At 47.2% G+C, this 24,851-nt stretch overlaps 1 protein-coding gene and 1 long non-coding RNA gene across 3 annotated transcripts in view; one reads left to right on the plus strand and one right to left on the minus strand.

Annotated features, from left to right (window-relative positions):
• LOC119170869 (arginine kinase-like) overlaps window positions 1–24,851 on the plus strand; it is a 124,742-nt gene that overhangs the window by 41,142 nt on the left and 58,749 nt on the right. The gene's annotated exons all lie outside the window — the stretch shown is intronic.
• On the minus strand, window positions 7,653–10,821 carry LOC142784964 (uncharacterized). 2 transcript variants are annotated; one of them, XR_012888787.1, is made up of 4 exons: window positions 10,543–10,821; window positions 9,500–9,578; window positions 9,246–9,306; window positions 7,653–8,118 (listed from the first exon to the last, which is right to left on the minus strand). It is a non-coding gene; the product is annotated as an uncharacterized LOC142784964 (long non-coding RNA). The 2 variants fall into 2 exon arrangements; XR_012888786.1 differs by lacking the exon at window positions 7,653–8,118 and having other exon boundaries at window positions 8,132–9,306.

Here is a 24,851-nt window from a genome sequence, read left to right on the forward strand (position 1 = left end):
TCCAAAATTGTGAATATAGGCACAATAAGCTTTGACAAAACACAAATTTTCCAATAAACAGCTGCGGGATCTGTCTCTACGACATGAAAGCAAGCAAAAATGTTCTAGTTTATAATTGTAGAAACGGGTAATGATTTAGCATAAACATGCGTTTTTCCGCGGGGTTCGCAGAATACGGTCTCTCCATTTCTAGTTCAGCATGGTCAGTTAAGTGTGCACCATCGTAGAAATATGCTTCTGGGTCTCTTTCTGTGTGTCATAGCTAAGAAGGGCTATACATGCGCAAATAGTCAGAGTGCCAGGCGCCAGAAGGATTTTTTTTGCGGCGTATTAACTTGGCCTAACCACACAGGCTCAATTTTTCTTCTGTCTGTGAACACTTTAAGGGTCGTTACACAAACTTAAGAGTTTTGAGAAGCGTAAAGGAATGAATGCACTGAGCGCTCAAGATCTCATTTACCAAGATTTCCAGTACTACGCGTGGCATAAAGAGGTGATAGGCCAAACTGAACACGGCTTCACCTTCATCTCATGGGCGTGCGCCCCAACATGGTGAAGGTGATAGAATGGTCCTGCCTATGTCAAAGTAGTACGTGACACTGCGAGAACTATTTGAGACAACGTGTGTAATTTGTACAAACTGTTGCCTAAATAGAAGCAAGAAAGTTTACAAAAATGTTAGAACACACAGGCGAAATCTATTCGCCCTATTTATTTATTTCATATCGAGAGAGACGCGACACTAAGGTGCCTCCATTTTGTTTGCGTTGGTGTTCTCGCAGTTTGCGCATTGTGTCGGGGCCAGCATTCACAACGCTGGGCGTGGTTTTGGTGTATCGTCCCTAGCAGAAGATGCGGCGGTGTGACGCTGTGTATCGCGGTAAGGATACGTTATCCAAGCCAGCCTCTCCAAACGTGCGCGCAGATAGGGATCCATCCCACAAAAACTCGCAGTACAATACAAAAGAACATTGAGACGGCATAACACCGCTTGCACGCACGGGCTGACATGGACATCTCATGCGAGTGTAGGTTACGCGCGCATGACGTGCTCATGCACGTCGTGTGATGCTCCAGCTCCGAGTGAATTTCATACCAATAGCGGAAAAGGAATAGGACTTGCGAAGTCTACAAAGAGTTAGTGGTGAAGGTTTCAAGCTCCCCTCCTGAGATCATGCTTTCGCAGCTTCTAATGATTAAATTAAAAATTCTAGTGATACAAAGCTTTTCATTGGACATGCAACTATTTCCACTGCGTAAGTAAATAATTTCAGGTGATCCAGTGAAGCACCACAAGTATATGACAAATAAAACAAAAACTACATAGATATCGCTTTTTTTTAATCTGCACTTTACTTCCTTACTTCCTCTGATGACTCTCCACAGTTTCGCATTCATTCTTCATCTTCCTGCCGATGCACAGAGGCACCTCCTGCTCCCTACGCATCTAAGTGGACACTGGAAAGAGGCTGAGCAGACGACGCGACATGGATGGTATACATGTGTAGAGGCTAATCTACCTTCCTCTTGGCTAAAACGCCTTCTGGTTTTGACAGTTCTAAACGTAACTCGTGAAATAAAGAGTAGTTTGCACCCCACAATGTCCCGAAATGTATATTTTGCCGGGTAACATAAATACCGGGCTCCAGTGGTACTTGAAAGCAAAATTTCAGGTTAAATAGCGTTTATATAGGCATCGATTTTGAAAACAGACATTTACAGGCACCTATAAGAATTGAGGCTACAACGCCCGAAATAGGTATATAGGCACTATAAAAGCACTACAAAAGCTCTCCTCGCCCTCTAATTTGTGCTCACGTGTCAAAATGACACGATATGAGCACAAGAAACGAAACAGGCGTTTGCATATAATTCGGCTATAGTCAGAACACTGTATATCCTTAATCAAGCATAAGACGCACGGTCTGCCTGCTCCAAAGCTTGCTACAAAAAGATTTGTCTACCACTCCTTCGGCTCAACAGTTATCTCATCTGGTTATCCTGTGAAACAAATCCGTTGTAATACAGGGCAGTCCCCATACTTGAGATGCATACTATTGCTATTTGCAACTGGCCATTTGCTGATGCGCCATTCGATGTGGTGGCTGACTCGTGCCTTCCTTTCTACATTCTACGCCACGCCGTTTCTTATAGGTTAGTGTGCTTGGAATAAGCGTGCCTATTTAGTGTAGAACGCCTGTCCGTTCACAGTATTGCGGCTGGCTGCCCGCATTTTCAAGGCATTCTACGAAACACGAGAAGCAACAAAAAAGACGCGTACATCTACCCACACGACGAGCTTGAGTAAACGTGTCGCAGGGAGGTGAGGGTAGCGGTTGAATGTTGCGTAATTGAGTATGGTTTGTAAAATGCTTAATTGTCATTTCGACTTCATTATTTCTATTTATTGAATGAAGGAGAAGCGCTGCCATCAACGAGCAATGTGACACTGTGTTTGGGTTGTACCACACTGCTGCTTGAAGGTACTGTTGCTTCCATCGCATCTACACGAGTCAAGAAAAGCGTCAAGTCAAACAAAAGCCATGTAAAAACGCCTTTGACTGAATTCGAAACGCGCGATCTGGTGCCTACGTATACCGGTTAGCTGGTGAACAGCTGTGCAGCGCGAGAAGTTAGTTTCTTACTAGCAGACGCTGCCTGCAACGGCCTTCAAGTTAATGTTCTCTCAATGACGTTTCGTTTGATATTCATGAAAGCACGTTAGAGAGTGCTTGCATGACTGTTAGTCGTGATGCCGTCACGTGAGTCAATAGTGATCAAGTCGGTTGGCCGAGTCATAAGTATAACATTATTGCTCTCTCACAGACGTTTCGTTCGATATGCATGAAAACAGGTTAGGACAGCACGTGCGTGTGTGATAGACGTGATGACGTCAATTGAGTCACTACTATTCACGTCGCTAGGCATAGTGAGAGCATTCAAGTTATTACTCTCTCTAAGATGTTTCGTTTGATATGCATGAAGACAGGTTAGGACACCGCGTGCGTGTGTGATAGGCGTGATGACGTGACGCCAGTCACGAGTGATGACGTCACTGCGCCTTGTGACAGCGTTAAAGTTATTACTCTCTCTAAGACGTTTCGTTTGATATACATGAAGGCAGGTTACAGAGTGCTTGCGTGGGTGTCAGGCATGATGACGTCACGCCAGTCACTAGTGATGACGTCACTGGGCCTTTTGACAGCGTTCAAGTTATTACTCTCTCTAAGACGTTTTGTTTGATATACATGAAGGCAGGTTACAGAGTGCTTGCGTGGGTGTCAGGCATGATGACGTCACGCCAGTCACTAGTGATGACGTCACTGGGCCTTGTGACAGCGTTCAAGTTATTACTCTCTCAAAGACATTTCGTTTGATATGCATGAAGACAGGTTAGGACACCGCGTGCGTGGGTGTCAGGCGTGATTACGTCACGCCAGTCACTAGTGATGACGTCACTGGGCCTTGTGACAGCGTTCAATTTATTACTCTCTCAAAGACATTTCGTTTGATATGCATGAAGACAGGTTAGGACACCGCGTGCGTGGGTGTCAGGCGTGATGACGTCACACGAGTCACGAGTGGTCACGTCACTCTGCCGATTGACAGCGTTCAATTTATTAGCCTCTCGAAGACGTTTCGTTTGGTATACATGATGGCAGGTTAGACATTGCGTGCGTGGGTGATAGGCGTGATGACGTCAGCTAAATCACAAGTGATCAAGTCAGTTGGCCGAGTCATAGGTACCACGTTATCGTTGACTCAAAGACGTTTCGTTTGGCATGCATGTCGGCAGGCGAGTAAATAACGTGCGCGGGTGATATTTGTGATGACGTCCCCTGAGGAACTGATTATCAGGTGACTTGGCCGAGTTTTAGGTATCAAGATCCCGCCCTTTCAAAGACGTTTCATTTGATATGCATGACGGAAGGTTAAGACAGTGCGTGCGTGGGTGATATGCGTGAGGACGTCACGTAAGTCATTCGTGATGAGATCATTGGCCTGGTTAATAATTATCAAGTTATTACTGTGTGTACGGCGTTGCCTTTGATATGCATGTCGAAGGTGTGAATAGTGCTTACGCGGGTGATAGGCGTGATAAAGTCGCGCGAGTCGCATTGTGTCACTAGTGACTCATTCATGGCTTTTCCCTGTTAAATTCATTCCAAAGCTATTCACTCCACGCATTCCCGAAAATTCTGGGTCGTTTTGAAGTCACAATGTCATCAGGATTAAATTCGCTGGCGTCCGGATTAAATCGGCTGGCGGTTGGATTAATTTCAGTGGCACTTGGATTAAAATGATTGGCACCTGGATGAATTTCAGTGGCGGCTGGATTAAATTGACTGGCGCCTAGATTAATTTGGCTGGCGCTTGGATTAAATTGAGCGGGAAAACCTGTAGTTTAGCGTTAGCGGGATAGCGTAGGTTAAGGGAATGGCGCTACCGTCCAGCAAACGTTCGTTGTAGGCAGCGTCTTTTAGTTTATCGAAATAGCGCTTACACGATTTACGTGCCCCCACTTATTAGATGGTTAATAAGTTAAATAGTGAAAATGGAAAGAAAATGAGAATGTTTGCCTATGCTACCGCGCGCAGCATTGTTAAAAGTTTATTTTTGTGATAATAAAACTAAATAAATATGAACCACGTACAAAAACCGAAAAAATCCACGTTGCCGATTTGTTTACATTGATCGTGTAGTTACGCCTAGGCGCGTTTGAAATGGGAAGCTATCTCAAAAACTACGCCAACTTATCCGTAATACTCAGTAATCGAAGCTAACTGAAGGCAAGCGAAGCCACTTTGAACAGCCGTTTGCTGCGAACAAGGTGAATCTTTCAACAACTGCGCCAAAATCAGTTCGAAGCAGGCGTCTGAGTGCGTCGCCATGTTTACGTACACTACGTGCACCTACGCTACCTTAAATCTGAAAAATACCGCGCGTACGGTAAGTGGTACGCGTAACATACGTATCTGCGCAGGCGCACTTCGATTCCGGTATCACGGTACGCCTGGTGTCACGGTAAGCCTGGTATACTATAACTCTTTAATGCCGCCGTGACGCGACAAAATGAACGCCGGTGAGCGTGCGCATCGCGTCACGTCGAAATGTGTTATCGTCTTGATTGTGGCATGTAGTCGTGCTCTTACATGGCACGCATCTTATGATCATCATGTTTGTACCAGTCACATACTTTCGTCATCCATGGGCGGCACGCAATACCAAGTTGGCACATGCGAAGCAAGGGAAACCTCCACGATCGCATCATGAGCGTAGCATGTAGTCATGTTGTTACATGACACGCATCTTATGATTATCATGTTTGCACCAGTGACATCCTTCCGTGATTCATTCACGTACTGTAATACCAAATCTGGTATATGTGACGCTAGCGATACGGCCACGAGCGCATGATGAGCGTGGCACGTAGTCATGTTGTTATATGACACACTCGTCATGATTTTCATGTTAGGGTCTGTCGCACGTGTTCGCCATGCAATCACGCCATACCATACCTGTTTTACAACATGCCATGTGAATGAATCCACCGCGAGAGCTGCGGGACCATGAAATGTAAATTATAACATTCATGACATATATACCCCGCAGGGGCGCCTGCGCAAGTAGGCGTTTGGTGTGTAGCGACACCACGGACCCGAGCTAACGGGAGAGTTTCTACTCCCTCCCACGCCTAGCCGTGCGTGGCTTTGCCGTGTCCGGGGAAAAGGGGATCCTGGGGGTTTAGCCGACGCTGGGTGATTAGATCTTTAAGGCCCCCCCGGCAGAGGCAACACACCCCTTTGGCCCTGGCTTCACGTAGACGGCACCCCTGGGCTGACCCACCCAGGGGAAATCGGCAGTCGCCTTTTCCTATCTCTCTCTGCCTACATCTTCGTCTTTATCTCTCACTATCTATCTGTCCTGTCTTCTACTCTCTTCTGTTTACTTCCATTTTTCCTGGCAGCAAGGGTTAACCCTGTGCAAATAGCCTACCTTTGTCTAGGCGCATTGGGTTATGGCAGTGTTGTACGGCTGACGTCTGCAAGCTTTCAGCACCTGCAGACTTGCAGCGTCCCCTTGTTGGGCTCCGTGGAGGGTGGCCGCCAACGCTGCTGAACAAAAATAAGACCGGCATGCATGGAGCATTCCCTCTACTGTCTGATCGTACCGGCCTAAAGCGGGTACGCACCGACGACATAAATTTCTTCAACCAGCCAACTCAAAGTTTTTCCCATTTCCACGTCATTCACTGTGAAAAAACTGAAAAGCAAGCCAGGACCGTCTCTCCTTTCCTAGTTTCTAGATGTCTTACCGAAATTCTTGGCACAGGATACAAGGTAACCAAAACGGCTAGTGGAGACCTTCTCATCGAAATCCGTGACAAAGAACAATTTAAAAAGCTAGACCGTCTTTCAGATTTCGGTGGCATACCAATAACCATAACACCACATAGATCAATGAACACAACTCGCGGAGTGGTATCTGACATGGACTTACTTGACTTGACTGAGACTGAACTTTTGGAGGGTTGGAAGAGCCAAAATGTCACTAATGTACAGAGAATCATCATCAGAAGAGATAATAAGGAAACACCGACAAAACGCTTAATACTCACATTTGCATCCAGTAAACTACCGGAATCTATTCAAATAGGGTACCAAAGACATCTATCAGGCCGTACATACCAAACCCTCGTCGTTGCTTCCAATGCCAGAGGTATGGCCATGGCTCTAAAACCTGCCGTAATCGCCAGACTTGTGCACAATGTGGAGTCCTAGGCCACGTGCGTGAGAACTGCAAACAACCGCCACATTGTGTAAACTGCGAAGGAAACCATGCCGCATATTCACGCTCCTGCACATACTGGAAAAAAGAAAAAGAAATAATTACGTTGAAGGTGAAGGAGAATATTACATTTAAGGAAGCACGGCAAAGAGTCGCTCCATTCTATGGACCTACATACGCTGATGCGGCGCGTCGGGGGCACCGCCGCACCAGCCCTCGCCACTCCTTCGGCCCACGCATACCGAGCCGGTGGTTGTGGCACTTGCCCCCAAGGCGGTTGTAGCCCAGGCTACACCGCCTACTCCGAAACGGAGACCGGAGACTCCAGAGTCCTCGGGTCTCAAGGCCTGACCTCACCAGGCGAGGCCCGAAATTCGAACTACACTCTAAGCCAAAACGGAGCAACAGGGGTATAGGGGTTGCTCCTTTCAGGGAGCAATTGCATTGCCACTGCCATTACTCTCCTAAAAGGAGTAACTGCAAAGGGAGGAACCGTTGCTCTCCTTTCAGTTCCTCCTTCGGGGGATGAACAGTTACTCCCTCCAGTTCCTCCCTGCAGACCAACAGTTACTCCCACCAGTTGCTCCCTGCCGACCAACCATTACTCCCACCAGTTGCTCTTCTAAGAGCAACAGTTACTCTTTACCGTTCCTCCCACGTGTTCGCAGTTACTCTCTGAAAACCAACTGCACATGCTTCCAGTTACTCCTTGGGGAAATGAGTATTTATCTCGAGTATGCTTGTCACACGCTTAACACATGGCGAGAGCTCCTTGGAAGAGCACTGCTTGGGAGCTTCCAACACAAAAAGTGGACAATATTGAAAGGAAAATAAATGCTTTATTGTTCTTTTCATGAGGCGACGTTTGACCACACGTAAAAGTAGACTTCGCCACACCACAGCCAGCACTAAACAAACACCATAATACATCAAAGGTTTTCTGCGTCATCCGTGGAAAAACAATCTTGAATTTCTAGCATAGGGCAGTCTGTGTCATCATTGGTGAGAGAAGGGCAACTTCTCCAATTCTGAAGAACTCAAGTTTCGCAGCTGGTGTTTCCATCAGGCTAGCGCAGCAGAACGTCACCGCAGGCATATGTGAAGCATCTCATTGCTGCAAGAAAAAAAAATAGAAGTGTGAGGTTAAACATGCCAGAATCAATTCATAACAATGAGTCACACACACTGCAGCAGCGCTTACATTCTAGAATGTCTACTGCAAAACGAAATGTGAAAAAAAAAGGAAAGTTCGGCCAAACGTTACTTGGCAAGCCATATAAATGCTGATGTGGTAGACGCTCTTCACATGATGTCTCAGACAGCAATATTCTGGAAGAAAATGTGCAGCACCTCAACAAGGCATATTTGTAGTAGCTAAACATACCCTTAAATTCAGTTAACTTGTTTCCTATACACAGCTGAGTGACATTTCTATGAGCCCATTCACCAATGGGCATTCTAAATGAGGTCATGTGTGTGGCAAATAACACGTACTGTCCGCTCATGTTAAAATACTTATTTAGCTCGTGCACATAGTTGCTCTCGATTCTACTGTTCTATCATACGCTGCTGCGTCTTGAATTGTGCAATACCTGTAGGCACAAGCCAAGCATGCAAAGCCTGCTTGAAAGCAACCATTTGCAGAGGCTACATGATAATCTTCAGTATATTTCTTTGTACCTGACGCAAACGGCTGGACAAAACTATAGACAAATAAATGTAGACCGTGCTACCTTCAAAAAAAGCTTTAAATTTAGAAAACTAGGGTGCATTTGTTCACTCGGTTGACGAGTCACAGCCACAAGATATGTAAACGAAGCAATATATCTTAAGGCATGCACAGATATTCTGATTCTTTGTTTGACAGTGTCACAGATAGCTTGCCAATACATATATATTTGAGAGCAACAAGATGTGAAGCTTTTATTAGTTCAACGTCTTGTTGGTTCACAGCCAAACAGGTTACTGCTTGTTAGACAAATTGGAATAAGCACACCATGGTTTCCAAAAAAAAAAAGCCTTATTAGAAGTTAGCTCCTGGTGTGAATGTCTGCCTATTTATTTTGTACTGCCTTCTACATGTGCCACAAAGACATTTGTTGAGGATGTGCTACCAGTCAAGCCAAGATCGCATACTTGGTCAATGTGATGGAAATACAAACATTACAAACACTGCCACCTCTAGTAAGAGCATAACACTTCAGTATCTTGGACTAGCAAAGAGGTGCACAAGAAAGTTAAGCCCACTCTTGCGGAACTTTGAACGCGAATATTTCAGAGTGGGGGAGGTCAACATGCTGTGGCACTTTTAAACCCACGAAACATCTGCAGAAAACAGGGTAAAGGCAAGTCAAGAAACACTGTTATGAAGGCCTGCGCATGGACAGCTTTGTGAATCTAGGCCCAAGTGTTATGCTTTGTGCAAGCCAAAATCCATGTAAATAGGGAAAGCATACTTTTAGGAGTACCAGCGTAAAGAAATCTTGGCAGTTGGCTTTTTAGTACAAACAGCAATCCCTGCAATGAAAACATAAACATTTTATCTTAACGGTAACAGTGTGAGCACACACACGGGCCAGCGGAGCCATGTTGAATTGTCAGTGCCAGTGTAACCATGCGGCATAATGAACTATTCTCTGGCCAACACATGCACAGTTTGCCCCTAAAAAGCGATGCTTTCATATACGTAGTACAAAAAGTCTGCACTTACCAAAATTCACTTGCTTTCTGTACTTTAGCATCGTTGGGAGCATCTTTATCTGCAGTATAACCAAATTTGTGTCATATCCCTGGAAAAAAAGTAAAAGACATGCATCAAATATTGTTTCATTTGGTAGCAGTGAAGTCAGGTTAAGAACAGCCAAGTGGGAATCAGCCTAATTATGTGCATGCGGCAAATCCCAAACGGCGTTATTGAGGTTGTCGAAATTTTCGTCGATTGGTATTAACGTCGATATGTGACTTCAACGGCATGCCAAGTTTTCACAGCGCATAAAGATTTCATGATGCAGAATAATGACAGCGCTAACGAGAACATACAGCATTTATGATTGTCTTTTACAATAATCAGTTTTGCTAAGGTTTTGCATCACTAAAGAAATCTGAAAGATTTGGGTCATTCCTCCTCCAATTGTTCTGTCAATATGTAAACTGCTCGCTTGATGGTGCGCTTATAAAATAATACGTTCAGCGCAGAGGTGAAGCAAGTGACGCAGTGATGTGGACAGATTTTTTTTTTAGGCGTGCGGGGAGGGGGGGCGGGTCCGCTTATCTGAATAGGCCGGGCAAGCGAATATGGTCGTCAATTTGGGCTTCCTACGCCCGGCCTAAAAAAATTCTGTGCGCAACCGCCTGGCTATCCAGTGAAGTGATGCGACAATGATTTGTTCACTTACTGATTTACATACACTTTACATCTCTAAAAAATGCGGCCCAAGGCCCCAACACTCAGCCGTTAACATTACATAAAGCCAATGGTAGAAAAGTGCCAGTATGAATGCAGCTACAACCCCGCCCCAACGTTTTTTCAAGCGAGGTAGTGTTGCGGAAATGAACTTTTAACTGCAAAAGTACACTGGCACTGCAGTGGTGACAGGAGAAGCAAGAGGGTATGCAGGCGGTAATAGAGGTAATTTAGTCCGATACGGCTAGCAATGGATACGGTGAATAAGAGCAAATCATTTCTCTTTCAATAGCGCAACCACTCAACAATGTATTGTAAGAGCATTAAATGTTGCTGGAAATGCCACTCACCTGCACGCTGATGCATGCACAGTCCTTTGTCCGACGAGCGAACAGGCTTGCAGATAGCTGAAGACGTGTTTACGATGTGTTTGTTCCACCCAGCAGCAAAATCCACAAATACTTCGCGCTCCATAAAGATAAATATACACTAACCTTCATCACGAATAAGTAGAAACGCAAATCTGCGACACACACACGATCAAAACATAGCTCACAAGCCCGCACGTCCATGTGCTCGCCAACCACAGACCATATGAAAATGAGTAAGTAGTGCGAACGCGAACCTAGTTGCGCCGAAAAAAAAAAACGCCGAGCAGTGGCAGCACAGGCGTCAGCGCAATAATTTCAGTGTGTTCTCCTAATACAATTATAAAAAAAAAAACTGAGGTACACTAAAACTCATAAATAAATATAACAGGTTGAGTGTAATTTTCATTTAGAGCTAGTCAACATAAACACTGAATAAAAATTACTTTGTAACTTACATCGCTTGCTACACTAGCGCCACACTTGTCGTGTGGGCGCAGATGGCGCAGATTTGTCATTCTGCCCTCAAACTACACGGTGAAGCGTGCTACTAAGTGTATGGCTGATGAGAAGCGCGTCTGGGTCCGCTTTTTTTTTTCTTCTCCGATATATCTGGGCGGGGGGAGGGGGGGGGGGGGCTTCTTATGCACGTGTTTTGGTGCTTGATCGACTTTGACGCCCTTACTTCGCGGACGAACGGCGTGTCTAGGCTTTTTTTATCGTTGTTTTGCACGTGTTTCGGCGTTCGGTCCGCTTTGACGTGCCAACTCTCCATTCTGCTGCTGCGTGTGTTAGGTATTTGCCGTACTGTATTCTCAGGCCTTCTGTGTTCAGCCAGCGCTGCTATCTTATTATCTACGGATGCTAAAATAAATCACTGTTTTTTGGTTTGGTGAAGTTTGGCACAGAGAACAAACAATAATCTGGCCCATGAATATCAATGTGGGCGGCATGCATATTTGTGTGCGGTGTCCTGCCGGGGAGTAACCGTTGCGTGACGCGAGCATTTACAGCGGTTCCTCCTTCCGTTGCTCCCTTACAAACTTAAGATGAATACAGTTGCTCCCCCATTCTCGAACAAGTCGGCCATCTTGTTCCGCTTGGTCTTTTCGGAGAGTAACAGTCGGTCTGAAGGAGTAAAAACAGCCGTTGCTCCCAATTTGGCCATTTTTGGCTTAGAGTGTAGCCGCCCACACGTGCGGGCATCCAGTGCCTCCGAGGAGGCAATGGATACGTTGGTACCCTTGGTGCCGAAAGAGCGGCGTGGCTCCTTGGAGCGCGCCAAGAAAACAAAAAAGCCGATAACAGGGCCTGGTGACAGCCCTGTTAAGTGAATTCAAACTCCCTGTCTGAACAGCCACTCGATTTTCGTACACACAGCACTATTTTACTTTCACCATGAACACTCAAATTATACAATGGAACGTCAGGGGCCTTCTCAGAAACCTTGACGACATCCAAGAGCTCTTACATGAACACTCACCAAAAGTGTTGTGTGTACAAGAAACACACCTTAATTGAAAACACACAAATTTTCTTCGTAAATACGTTATTTTCCGAAAGGACCGTGTTGATGGCATGACATCATCCGGAGGTGTTGCCATCATAGTGAATCAAGGAATTGCATGCACACACTTACAACTCCAAAGATTCCTTGAGGCAGTGGCTGTTCTAGCGGTTCTTTTTGATAAACTGATCACAATCTGCACTATCTACATTCCTCCTAGCTATCAGCTGCAAAAACGTGATTTGCACTCTTTAATTGATGAACTTCCGGAGCCCTATGTTCTCCTTGGAGACTTTATTGCGCATAGCAAGCAATGGGGTGACTCTCGGTATGACGCGCGAGGTCGGCTGATTGAACAGTTTCTTCTCTCCTCGAGCGCGTGTCTCCTAAATCGAAAAGAACCAACCTATTATAATCTCGCCAATAACACCTACTCCTCCATAGACCTAAGCATACTATCTCCATCTCTTGTGCCTCTACTCCAGTGGAAAATCGTCAGTAATCTGTACGGAAGTGACCACTTCCCCATAGTTTTGAGCACAAATACAGTACCTGAGTGTCCACCACGTGTTCCCAAGTGGCTCATAAACAGAGCCGACTGGGAACACTTTTATACCATCGCTCGTCTAGTTTGGAATGACATATGTACTTTGAACATTGATGTTGCTGTCAACTACATCACAGCGTTTTTGATTGATGATGCAACAAAATGCATCCCACAAACAAATGGACACCCTGGAAAACGGCGTGTGCCATGGTGGAACTCAGAATGCCGAAACGCGCGCAAACAGCAAAACAGAGGTTGGAGGCTGTTTCGGAACTCACCGACAGCCGAAAGTCTTGACACCTTCAAGAAATAAAGTAAGACCGTGTGGTGTATGAATTGTTAAAAAACCTACCAATTAAAACACGAAAAACCTTACTTTGTTTGTAAAATGCTATCTGGTTTTCTGGCACTATCCCTAACTCCTGGAAAGAGGCTATTAAATTCCCATTTTGAAAGAGGGCAAGGACCCTTCTTTACCTTCGAGTTATAGGCCTGTTGCGCTTACAAGCTGCTTGTGCAAAATCTTCGAAAAAATGATAAACTCCAGACTTCTACATTTCCTTGAAACAAACAATTTGCTCGACCCATTTCAGTGCGGGTTTCGAGAAAGTAGATCCACCACAGACCACCTTGTTCGTATCGAGGCACAGATCAGGGACGCTTTCGTCCATAAACAATATTTTCTCTTTGTATTCCTCGATATCGAAAAGACTTATGATACAACATGGCGTTTCGGAATTCTAAGAGACCTGTCCCACCTTGGCGTGCGCGGAAGAATGTTTCACATAATCGAACGTTACCTGTAAAACCGGACATTCCGTGTCAGAGTGGGCACGGTTCTTTCCCAAACATTTGTCCAGGAAACAGGCGTGCCACAAGGTGGTGTACTTAGCTGCCCACTTTTTCTCATCAAAATGAATTCCTTGCACTTGTCCATCCCTCGCAATATGTTTTATTGTACAAATGTCGATGACGTCCAGCTTGGCTTTAGATCTTGCAATCTGGTAATGTGTGAGCGGCAGGTCCAGTTAGGTTCAAACAAGGTCTCCAAATGGGCAGACGAAAACGGACTCAGACTGAACCCACAAAAGAGCACGTGTGTCTTGTTCTCCCAAAAGAGAGGCATGCACTCAGAACCCAACATTGAATTGAACGGTCAACGTCTGTCTGTCAATGCGGAGCATAAATTCGTAGGATCAATCTTGGACAACAAGTTGACCTTCGTACCGCACATCAAGTATCTAAAAACAAAATGTTTAAAAGCCATGAATGTTTTACAAATGTTGTCACGTACTACGTGGGGTAGTGACAGGCAATGTCTCATGAACCTGTATAGAAGCCTCATTCGCACCCGCTTGGATTATGGGGCCGTTGTTTATCAGTCTGCGACTCAAAGTGCTTTGAAGATGCTGGACACCGTGCACCATTTGGGCATTCGCCTTTCTACGGGTGCTTTTCGCACCAGCCCCGTAGAAAGCCTTTATGTTGAGTCAAATGAGTGGTCGCTTCATCTGCAGAAAACTTACATGTCTTTTGTTTATTTCCTTAAGGTGAAAGCAGACAAGAAGCACCCCTCATACTCTACTATTAATGATTTGTCGAGCTCAATTCTGTTTCAAAACAGGCCTTCAATGAGGCAGCCCTTCTCAGTTCGCCTGAAGAGTCTAGCTGAGGAAACTGGAGTGTCACTTCAACGCAGTTTAATGGCTCCTGTAACATACCCGCCACCACGGCAATGGCAGACTATAAACTGCGATGTGTCTTTTCTAGAAGTTACAAAACATGCACCTATTGCCCATATCCGAACACACTTCCTGGAACTTCAACACAAACACACACGTCCTGAGTTCTTTACGGATGCCTCCAAATCTAACTCCTCTGTGTCCTACGCTGCTGTCGGCCCATCCTTTTCGGATGCTGGCCCTCTAAATCCAGGCACAAGTATTTTCACAGCGAAAGCTTATGCGATACTTGTGGCGGCTAAACACATCAAAAAATTACAAATACAAAAATCAGTAATTCATAGGGACTCCCTCAGTGTGGTAATGGCTCTACACACTCTTAAAAAACCAAACAACCCAGTCCTTGTCTCACTTTACTCCTTTTTGTGCACACTCTACACACTCAAACAACATGTTGTAGTGGGCTGGGTGCCAGGGCACCGTGAGATTCAAGGCAACGTGAGGGCGGATCAGCTCGCTGCATCCGTCCACAAAAACACTACCCCTACACCCATATCAATCCCGGCCCTTGATCTTAAGCCGTTTCTCAAACGAAGCCTCAGAAACTACTGGCAGAGCAAGTGGGATACACACACACAAAACAAAATACACATTATCAAGCCACACATTGGTGTTTGGCTGCCCGTATCGAAATCGCGTCATACAGAGGTAATACTAGCGAGACTCAGGATAGGACACACATACACGACACACACATATCTTTTGTCTGGTAGCGATCCACCATTGTGTGACAGATGTGGTAAAGCACTAAAAGTCCTTCACATGTTAATCCAATGCAAACACTTAGAAACTCTAAGAAAACAACATTTTCCATTACCCTGCCGACAACATATACCTTTACACCCTGCAATGTTCGTCGATAGGGAGCCGCTTTTTAGTCATAAAACATTGTTAGCGTTTTTAAAAGAAATTCCTAGTTTTCATGTGATATACCAGGGCATTCCGTAGCACAACCTCTCCAGAGAGGTTTTTGCTGCGGTGGCTACACAAGAAAGCACTTGCCTCACGGCCCTTGGACGCAAGGGTATGAACGAGTGAGGCACTTGTGCTAATGCCATTCATATCCACCTTCGTTTTTTTAATAATCACCAACTCTTCTCATCTATTCTCACAACACACACCTTTCACGGCATGGTCGTGATTTTATTACTTGTATGCTTTTACCCGCCTTACCGCGAGGAATTTTATGGCCCCTATACAGCCGCTTATCACAATGATTGTCCATATTTTTAGTAAGATGAACTGGTGCTCTTTGGCCGTGAAATGACCCTTGCGCCACAAAACATCAAACATAATCAAACATCATCATCATGACATATATATCATGTTTTTCGTGTTATGAGTTGTGAAATACGTTCTTTGTATAGTCGTGTAATGCCATACCAAGTTTAGTATCGATACCGTTATCGAGACGGCCAGGAGAGCTAAATGTCGTAGGCGGCTAGATAGATAGATAGATAGATAGATAGATAGATAGATAGATAGATAGATAGATAGATAGATAGATAGATAGATAGATAGATAGATAGATAGATAGATAGATACGCTCAAAGTTGTCGAAGTTCGCTAAGAAATGCTTCGCATTTTAAAAGTCACAGCTTTGCCGAAAAGGCAAAACAATGAACGCGACTGCCATCGCCACGCGCAGAATGGCGAGCAGAACGAAACGTGCCCCGCGTTTCTCTCACACAAATAACGCACGCTGCGTACTTACAGGTACAGATTAACGCGAATAACTGTCTCAATAGTTACTTCGCTGTGCCTGAAAAGCACGCTTTTTGTCGCAAACTTGAGAGTGTGCCACAAGTGCAGTGACCTTTGCGCACCCGGTAACTACAACGGAATCGTTTCAGTGAAAGCTTAAGTACAGCCTAAACATAGGATGCTACCAACCACAAGATAAAGGTGTGTGAAGGTGTGTGCAGGGGCTTTACGACCACCCACTCTTCTTCGCGAGGCAAAGTACTCGTTGGAGAGGAGAGCGCGCCTCACCATGCGCCGCTGTGTGCTCATTGCGCCATCTTGCTATTAATGCTGAAAACATGATAGTTTCCCTCCGAGATGCCCCTTACCAGCGGTAAGTGACAGATATAAATAGCTTTCCGTTTGCCCGTTGAAGAAGGTGCTCTTCGGTAGCTGAGGGGTTAGCGCCTCGCACTCACTAGGGAGTAGTTCCACGATCGTACCGGAGTCTTTTGTTTTTTTTTCTTGCCTCTAAATATATATATATATATATATATATATATATATATATATATATATATATATATATTGTAAAGAGGTTTATTGGGCGATCCAAACGGGCAGGTGGGAGATTGGAGATAGCGACAGGACGAGGAAGATGGAGGAGCTCGAGGGCTGATCTCGTGGTGCCTTACTCTGCGATGATGCTTGCTGTTCCCTTTCGTTGTCATCATTCCTTCATTATAATTGCCCCCGTCGAGAAAGATCAAGCCATCCTGGCGATCTAACAAGTGGGAACGAGCGGGTCGAAGTACGGCTTCAAGCGGTCCACGTGAACAATGTTGTGTCCACGCCGACGACGGTCACCGGCTGGCGTAAGCGGTTCAATGGCGTAATTGACGGGTGACGTGCGCTCTACCACGCGGTATGGGCCATGGTAATTCAAAAGTAGCTTGGTAGACAAACCAGGTGCACAGGGTGGTACATACAGCCATACAAGGGTTCCAGGGGCGAACTTGGCGGCAGGAGGGTGGTCGTCATCGCGGGCCTTTTGCTGGCCTTGCTGGTCAGCCGTAGTAAACTGCTTCGCTAGTTCGCGGCATTCTTCGGCGTGACGGGCGGCTTCAGACACGGTCGTGCACTCAGATATATCTGGTGCGTATGGCAGCAAAGTGTCAATTGTGTGCGATGGTTGACGTCCGTATAGAAGGTAGAATGAAGAAAAGCCGGTGGTGACTTGGGTAGCGGTGTTGTACGCCTAGGTTGCAAACGGAAGAACCAGGTCCCAGTTCGTTTGGTCAGATGCCACATGCGTCGCGAGCATGTCACCCAGGATCTGATTAAACCGCTCAGTCAGGCCATTCGTCTGAGGCTGGTAAGCAGTACTCATCCGGTGTACAATATGGCACTGACGGAGAAGTGCTTGGATTACGTCGGATAGAAATACACGGCCCCGGTCACTGAGGAGCTCGCGAGGAGGGCCGTGACGCAACACAAACCGATGGAGGATGAAAGATGCGACGTCCTGAGCGGTCGCCGTAGGAAGAGCAGCGGTTTCGGCGTACCGTGTCAGGTGATCTACAGCAACGATAGCCCACTGGTTACCTGCTGTGGTCAATGGCAGTGGTCCATAAAGGTCGATTCCGACGAGATCGAATGGGCGGTCAGGGCACGCAAGCGGCTGTAGTGGAGCTGCTCCTGCATTCGGTGGCTGTTTTCGTCGCTGACACTCGTGGCAGCCGCGAATAAACTGTCGAACAAAAGTAAACATCCCACCCCAGTAGTACCGCTTCCTTAAACGCTCGTAGGTCTTGAAGACACCGGCGTGAGCGCATTGCGGGTCGGAGTGAAATGATGCACAGATTGTAGAGTGCAGCTTTCGGGGAATAACGAGCAGCCACTTCCTGCCGTCTGGTGAGTAATTGCGCCGGTACAAGAGGCCACCTCGAAAGGTGAAGTGCGAAGCCTGGCGTCGCATCGCTCGAGTGATGGGAAGTGTCGGTACGCCAGATAATATGTCCAGAAGCGAAGTTATCCATGGATCGTCGCGCTGTGCAGAGGTCATTGTGTCGATGTCAAGAGCGGACAGCGCGTGTTCCTTAGAAGATATAGAGGCAGCCTCAGTCGACAGTGGCGATCGCGAGAGCGCATCAGCATCGGCATGTTGGCGGCCGGAACGCTACACGACGCGGATGTCATACTCTTGAAGTCGCAGAGCCCAACGAGCAAGACGACCTGATGGATCCTTCAGCGACGACAACCAACATAAGGCATGATGGTCTGTAACTACAGCAAAGGTGCGGCCATATAAGTATGGGCGATATTTCACAATTGCCCAAAGTATGGCTAAGCACTCTTTTTCGGTAACACTGTAGTTTACCTCAGCCTTGTTGAGCGTTCTGCTGGCGTAGGCGACGACATTCTCAGGGGATCCAGGCTTGCGTTGAGCGAGAACTGCACCGAGACCGACACCGCTGGCGTCTGTATGGATTTCAGTTGCAGCCGTGGGATCATAGTGGCGCAATATAGGCGGTGATGTCAGTAGACGGCGAAGAGTGGTAAATGCGTGATCACATTCGAAAAACCATGGTGAGATGTCGTCGGCACTGCTTAAAAGTTGGGTCAAAGGGGCAATTATAGAGGCAAAGTTGCGCACAAACCGACGAAAGTAAGAGCACAACCCTACGAAGCTGCGTAACTGTTTTACAGTCGTTGGTTTGGGGAACTCAGCAACAGCGCGTAGTTTAGCCGGGTCGGGAAGAACACCATCCTTTGATGCGACGTGACCGAGAATGGTGAGCGTCCAAGCAGCGAAGTGGCATTTCTTGAGATTCAGTTGGAGCTGCGCATTCTTCAGACACGTGAGGACATGTTTCAGGCGTACAAGGTGTGTTGCGAAATCGGGTGCAAAGACGACGATATCGTCGAGGTAGCAGAGGCATATGTTCTATTTCAAACCCCGCAGAACCGAGTCCATCATGCGCTCGAATGTGGCCGGCGCAGAGGCCGAATGGCATGACATTGAACTCATATAGCCCGTCCGGTGTCACTAATGCTGTTGTTGGACGATCACCATCTGCTAAGGGCATCTTCCAATACCCCGAACGCAAATTTAACGACGAAAAAACTCGGCATTGTAAGAAATCAAGGGCGTCATCAATCCTGGGCAAAGGGTATACGTCTTTGCGAGTGATCTTATTTAGGCGCCTGTAATCAACGCAAAAGCGAATTGTACCATCCTTCTTCTTAATAAGAACGACAGGTGATGCCCATGGACTTTGGGAACGTCGGATTAGTCGCGCTTGAGCATATCGTCAACGTATGAACACGGTATGATCGCTGTCGTACTGGCGCCTTGGAACCTGTGTCGATGCAGTGGAAAAAACAGGAAGTTCGGCCAAGGGTAGGTTGAGCAACGTCAAAGGATTCACGAAACTGGTAGAGCAGCTGAAGGAGCTCAGAGCGTTCAGATGGCGATAGTCCGTTGGCAATCGATGAATCGAAAAGCTCGCAAGGTGGTATATTAGAAGGGTTGAGGGCACTGATGACGTCGTAGTCACCGGAACAATCTGGCGGCATGGTAAAAATTTGTTCTTTATCGATGGCATGCACGTGTCCAAGAGATTCACCTTAAAACAGTTCGACGGGATACTGAAGGGGATTGATGAGGCAAAGAGCACTGTTTCCTTCAGAAATAGAGAGGGTTGAATAAGGCAGAAGAAGTGATCTTCGACTAAGGAAGAGGCTTGATGGCTCAAAGAATGGAGCTTCGTTCCTAATGCCGTCACAGAACACGGGGAGCAACACAGCTGCTGTCGGAGGAATTTCAATGCCTTCTTTGACGAAGAGTTTGTGTACGGCGGGCTGAATGCGGCTGGTTGGTTGGTCGTAAAACGGGAAAAGTTCAAGCTCCGATCTTGCACAATCAATAACGGCAAGGTTACGCGATAAAAAATCCCATCCAAGTATGATGTCGTGTGAGCATGACGAAAGGACAATAAACTCAACAGTGTAGTGGTCCTTCGCGATCATCAGTCGGACAGTACAGGCGGCTACAGGCTGAACCGGGTCACCATTCGCTGTTTGCAAGGACATCATATTAAGAGGCGTCGTCACTTTTCGGAGCTTGCGGCAAAGTTTAGCGTCTATCACAGAAATGGCAGCACCAGTATCCACTAGAGCATATGCTCGAGTACCTTCTACAAAAACTTCAACAATATTCGACGGCAATGTCCGAGGACTTGAGCATTTCGACAGCGCAGTTCTTGCCTCCTGAACTGCGGCGGTTAGTTTCCCTCGTGTTCAGGAGCTGGCAGACGACGCATGGGTGACAGGGAGCGACGACGGGGTGAAGGTGAGCGACCAGACATAGTACGCGGACATTCCCGTGAAGACGAGCTTGACTGAGGGTCAGAATTTTCCAGACGGGATGGAGAAAGGTCCGTGAAGCTGTTCTGTATCCGGGCGTCTGTGTACCCCGGCACGCGACGACGGCAGTAACGGGCGATATGGCCAGGGCCACCGCACGCAAAACAGATGGGCCGGTTATCGCGCGCTCTTCAAGTATTGGCGACGAGGGGACCAGTCCATGCGGCAGACGGGTGAGTCGAGGCTGTGGTGCCAATGGGAGGAACCCAGGCGGTGGACGGCTGAGTCGGGGCTGAGGTATACGGCAGTCTCTGGAACGGCGGGGGGTGGTTTCGCTGCTGCTGCTTTAATGCCTCAGCGTAAGTAAGAGGCGCGGTGACGGGGGGCTGCTGCAAGGGCACCGGCATAGCCTCGGAAGTCTGCTCCTGGACCACATGTCGGAGCATGGTAGCCAATGGTGGTGGGTGTCGCAGTGGCTGTTGGTGCGAGAGCTCCTGGCGTTGAGCAAAAAACAGCAGAGAAAGCTGCCGAGCCACTTCCTCTCGCACGAAGTCTTTCATTTGTGCGAGAAGGTATGTCTGGTCAGTCATAGCGTCCAGTGCGGTCACTGGTTGGATTGTCTGGAATGAGCGTCGCGTCTGAGCTCGTTGCCTCCGCAATTCATCATAGCTTCGGCACAAAGTCACTACTTCTGCCACAGTGCTAGGAGACTTCGCGAGAAGCATCTGGAAAACGTCATCGTCGACGCCCTTCATAATGTGCTGTATCTTCGCACTCTCGCTCATGGAAGCATCGACGCGCCGGCAGAGATCGATCACATCTTCTATATATGATGTGAAAGTTTCACCTGGATCCTGTGCCCGTGTGCGCAGACGTTGTTCGGCGCGCAGCTTCCGTAAGGCAGGACGACCAAAAACGGCACATATTGCCTGCTTGAAGGCATACCAATTCGCGAACTCGGTTTCGTGGTTCGTATACCAAAGCTTGGCCACGTCGGTGAGATAAAAATTGACAATGCCTAACTTAGCAGCGTCATCCCACCTGTTGGGTCGACTGACTTTCTCGTATGACGACAGCCAGTCCTCGACGTCCTGGTCTTCGGTGCCGGCAAAGATCGGGGGGTCTCGTTGATGAACCGGGCCGGGGCAAGTAGCGGCCGCGAGAGGTATTGTTTGTTGGGCAGCGTCAACTTGCATGGTCGACGGCAGGGTGCGGGATCGGAGTTCCAGGTTGTAGGCGATGTGGTTACCCAGCACGATCCACCAAATGGAAAGAGGTTTATTGGGCGAACCAAACGGGCAGGTGGGAGATTGGATATAGCGACAGGACGAGGAAGATGAAGGAGCTCGAGCGCCGATCACGTGGTGCCTTACTCTGCGATGATGCTTGCTGTTCCCTTTCGTTGTCATCATTCCTTCATTATAATATATATATATATATATATATATATATATATATATATATATATATATATATATATATATATATATATATATATATATATATATATATATTGGGAGAAATAATTTAATGGGTCAGTTAGTCTTCGTGAAGGTAGGGGATATGGCACAACGGGAGCGTTGTCAGCAAGGATAAATATATTAATTTTTCAACAGTTTTGGCAGGGGTCCTGCTTTCGTCAGGGGATGTGTTGCATTATATAACGGTGTCATACGTGTTTCCGATGGCGGTACTGTACCAGTAATCGGAGTGTGCACTGCTCGTGTCAGCATTGCTGGTCGTCACGGCGTGGTCCTTTTGCCGTGCTTCCCTGTTGCCCTCATGACCTCATACTTGGCCTTGATTTCCTTTCGGCACACTCGACCTTGATTGAGTGTTCGTCTGGTACCCACAGCTCCGATCTTCGAACCTTTGCCGACTACTCTGCGGAGCCCACCAGCCGCTTGAGCCCAACCACTTTCGTTCGCCTGCCACTTTGAGCCATCACGTACGTGTCTTTGTCATCGACCCCTCCCGTTCCTGACGGTGATTATATTGTTACGCCTATTACTGACGTTCGGCTGACGCGCAGTGCTACTGTGCCCCATACCATCGCGGCCATAGCGGATAACATTTATTCCTTCCGCTCCTTCATTTTGGTTTCACCCATCAAGTGTTGCCCTGCCAGATGTCTCTAGCCCAGCTAACTGCCTTAACAGAGGACGATGTCAGTGTTGTCGCTGTATCTGCTCCTGATCGAAGCGCAGTCTCACGATCACCCAGCTCAGACGATGGTATTTTTTGAAACATGATTAGATCGGAGCTGTCGCCTCACCAGGCCGACGCTCTCTGCCAAGTTTTGGCCTCATACAGCGACATTTTCGACACCTACGATCGTCCCTTGCGCCAGACTAAAATTGTCACTCACCGAATCAACCCTGGTGACTCTGCGCCCATTCACCGTCGGCCGTACCGCATGTCAGCGTTCGAGCGAGAAGTGATTAAAAAAGAGGTGGCCAAAATGCTTACGAAAAACGTAATCAAACCATCATCTAGCCCTTGGGCATTTCCCGTGGTATTAGTAAAGAAGAAAGACGCCTCATGGCGTTTCTGCATTGATTATCACCACCTCAACAAAATTACCAAAAAAGACATGTGCACTTTACCACTGATGATGCGCACTGACGTCACGCACAGACGATGACCTCGATTGTCTCCATGGCGCCACCTTCTTTTCATTTCTCGTCCTCTGATCTGGCTACTGGCAAATTTCTGTAGATGACATGGACCGAGAAAAGACCGCGTCACTTCTGACGGTCTTTACCAATTCGAGGTCATGCCCTTCAGTCTATGCAACGCTCCAGATACCTTCGGGAGAATGATAGACACGCTCCTATAAGAATTTAAATGGTCGACATGTTTGTGTTTCCTGGACGACGTGTTCATTTTCTCATCAACCTTCGCAACCCACCTTGAACACCTTTCGACCATTCTATCATTATTTCAAAGGGCCGGCCTGCAGCTCCATTCCTCCTAGCGCTACTTCGGTCTTCGTCATATTACCATGTTGGGTCACCTTGTTGACGCTGCTAGCGTACGACCAGACCCAGTGAAAGTACGCGCTGTAACTAACTTCCCAGTCCCACGCTCTGTCCATGACGTTTGCAGTTTCGTGGGCCCCTGCTTCTACTTTCGCTGGTTCGTGAAAAACTTTGCAGCCCTCGCATGGCCACTCACCGACCTTTTTAAACAAGACGTCCAATTTTGTTGGAGCCATCTTCAAGCTGACGCCTTCCCTCAGCTAATCACCGCTCTAACGACACCTCCTATTTTTGCACATTTCGACCTCGGTGTTCCTACAGAAGTGCGAACAGATGCAAGGGGTCATAGAATTCGTGCAGTTTTGGCGCAAATTCAGTGGGGCAACGGCCGTGTAATCACGTATGCTAGCCGTCTACTTTCATACTTTCAAAGTCTGAAAGCAATTACTCTATAACAGAACGGGAATGTCTCGCTTTTGTCTGGGTGGTTTCAAAATTCCGTCCTTACTTGTATGGCCACCATTTCCATGTCATCACCGATTATCACGCGCGGCGTTGGCTTTCTTATCTGATGTACCCCACTGAACGACTTTGCCGTTGGGCATTACGCCTACAGGAGTATTCTTACTCAGTCGCTTACAAGTCTTGACGTCTCCATATGGACGCCGATTGCTTATTCCGCTACCCTGTTTATCAGCTCGACGAATCGGACATCGATCCTATAGCCTTAACGTCATGTCAACGTCACAGTTTCTTCAGACTGGTGATGAAGAACGTGGTGATGCTTCCCTGCGACAACTCATTGACCGTCTCGAACATGCTCTGAACGGCTCGTCGCTTCACATATACGTCCTCCTGAATGGCATGCTGTACCATCGTAGCCTCCAGCTAGATAGCCCTGAGCTCCATTTTGTAGTACCGCAACATTTGCGTTCAACCGTGCTGCACGAGCTTCACGTTGAGCCAAGTGCTGGCCATCTGGGTGTATATAAGACGCGCGACCATGTGCGTTGCCGCTTCTTTTGGCGCGGTCTCACTAGGTCCGTTCGCCGTTACGTGCCCTCCTGCGATAAATGCCAACGTAGAAAGCGACCTACCGTGTCCCCGACAGGACTTCTTCAACCGATCTCCATCCCAACTGAACCTTTCTTCCGTGTTGGTATATATCTTCTCGGTCCTTTTGCTGGGTCGAAATCGGGCAACAATGGGGTCGCCATTGCTATAGACTACGCGACTAGATATTCCATCACCCGAGCGCTCCCCACCAGCACCGCTACTAACGTTGCAGATTTTTTGTTCCACAATGTCATCATAAACCATGGCGCTCCTCGCCAATTACAAATTTGTCCAGAGTAATCGACGATCTTCTACGCTCTTTCTTGACGCAACACAAGTTCACCACTTCACACCATCCCAAAACAAATGGCCTTACCGAACGCCTAAATCGCACCCTCACTGACATG

Source organism: Rhipicephalus microplus, chromosome 2 (assembly GCF_043290135.1).
Source record: "Rhipicephalus microplus isolate Deutch F79 chromosome 2, USDA_Rmic, whole genome shotgun sequence".
NCBI classification, from domain to species: domain Eukaryota; kingdom Metazoa; phylum Arthropoda; class Arachnida; order Ixodida; family Ixodidae; genus Rhipicephalus; species Rhipicephalus microplus.